This window comes from Lates calcarifer, unplaced genomic scaffold (genome assembly GCF_001640805.2).
Source record: "Lates calcarifer isolate ASB-BC8 unplaced genomic scaffold, TLL_Latcal_v3 _unitig_5978_quiver_2425, whole genome shotgun sequence".
NCBI lineage: Eukaryota > Metazoa > Chordata > Actinopteri > Centropomidae > Lates > Lates calcarifer.
This window is the reverse complement of record NW_026117820.1, coordinates 1-2,142: the sequence shown is the minus strand read 5'-3', so window position 1 is coordinate 2,142 and position 2,142 is coordinate 1. Positions and strand designations below refer to the sequence as shown.

The 2,142-nt window shown below is 37.2% G+C and overlaps 1 pseudogene; it reads right to left on the bottom strand.

The window, feature by feature from the left end:
• Positions 1–1,162: 1,162 nt before the first annotated feature.
• LOC108879176 (60S ribosomal protein L36-like) lies at positions 1,163–2,082 on the bottom strand (annotated as a pseudogene).
• Positions 2,083–2,142: the final 60 nt, after the last annotated feature.

Here is a 2,142-nt window from a genome sequence, read left to right as displayed (position 1 = left end):
CAACTAATATCATGTGGTCTCTTTTATCTTCCTACACGTTTCTAGATATCTTGATTTAATGTCAATATTAACTCATCATTTTTTCTTCTCAGCTCCTGAATGTGTTTTTTACTTGACTGTAAGTGTGCATGTATTTCTGTTTCAACAAATCATCTGAACTGGATCAGGTAATGTACAGTGACAATCTGTCCTTACTCACCAAATTACGTCCCAGTCAGGTCTGATAAGCACACACACATTAATGCAGCACTTAGACACTGTGGCAGTCACCAGAAATACATTATTCAAGTGGATACTTGACAAGTCACTAATACCATGTGTTGGTATTGGCATGGAATCCATGTTTCATGTGAAAACTTTCTCTCTCTCTCTTTGCAGAGTTTAGATGATAGGTTTCTGGTCTGAGTCTGTGAATGTGACATTTTTGGCAGAGTAATTCTACATATAATGGCAGATTTACTCATATCCATTGTTACTGAATTGATTCATTTGTAAGGGAACTGACTAGATTATCAAAATGTGCTTGTAAGAATTCATTACTGTTGAATTTTCTACAAAATTAACATGAGGCAAATTACCTTGATTTGACTCATTATGAACAGGCATGACGACTCACCAATCCCCTGCACCACCATGATCTTCTCACAGATTTAGGAGCTAGTTTTAGCATTAAAAAGCTTTGTGAATTACTCAAAAAACTAAGATGTGCTTTGAGGACTATCTCCTAGCTCAGCCAGTTAGGTGTTTTAAAACAGCACCTCCAAACACCATCAATGCTCAGTCGGTAAAAGATTTCACAGGGCAGACTCAGCTTCTCTTCATTTTAACATCATCCTTATAGCTCATGTAAATACGACACGAGGAAACCATGTTGATATAAAAATGATTATAGCCCAATAAGAAATGTCAAACATCATTGCAATCAGCATGCTAAAACAGCCTGCAATAAAACCTGAGGGAAACTTGCATAGCAACAGTGCCCATGTTGGTATTTGGGAGTATGCTTAATTATGATTTTTCCATGAAGGAAGCACAAAGATCCTGAGCAACGCCGAGGCAGTCAGAAATTCACATATGTGCTGGACATGGACCGTGGCAACCAGACCTGATTATTGCTAACAAATTAGAAAAAGCAAAGCAGAAAACATACAGACCATTAATCTGGATTTCGTAGTTAAGCAAACTTTTATTAAGTGACATATTAGTCCTTCTTGGCAGCAGCCTTTCTCATGGCAGCCAGTACGTTGCTCAGCTCCTCTCTCTTTCTCTTGGCTCGAATGTGAGTGCCAATCTGTGGAGGAAACACATCAACATTAGAACGATTCCCTTCAGCACCATGTAAACTCTGAGCTTTCTCTCTATAGAACTGTGGTGTCAGTGTAATGCATTATGTCCCTCATAAGGAGAGGTAACACAAATGAGGCTAAAGCATTAAGCATACTCAAAAAACTTAAGCTGCTGCTACAACTCTGTAAATACAAAGGCAGAAATACACATGCACACTACAATAGATTTTAAACACTACATGTGGCTCTGTACACAGCTTACTTACTGAAAAAGCCATTTTTCTCTCCCATAGCTTTAATAAACAAAGCTACAGCAGCTGTTAAGCAGTATTTCAGGTTTCTACCAATGTTTACTTATAACTGCTCTGACAAAACAAATATAAAACTCACCCTTTTCTTGATGAATTTGAGAGCTCTCTTGTCCTTAGACACCTTCAGCAGCTCATGGCTCGCCTTTCATATGGTGCAAAACCACACACTTCACGGATAGTATCGCGAATAAACTTGCTGTGTTTGGTCAGACGCTGCATAGGAAAGACAAATATTACAAAGGTTTTGAACATGATCCATTTTATCCAAAATATTTGATTAGTTTACGTCAGCATCTTCAGTACCACATTTACAGCATGTCAATAACAACAGAAAATGCTAGTCTCATGACAATGTGATATAGATACACTGATGTTTTTGGATTACTTTGTGGTTTATTATTTATTTATTTAAAAATTAGAACTAGACTGGTGTTTAAACCACAATCTTATTTGTTCTTTCACCTCACACAGTTAACACTGCAACGCTCTAAACTTCAAAACTTTAAGATCAGTCTTGAGAACTACAACTTTAAATAAGTAAACTC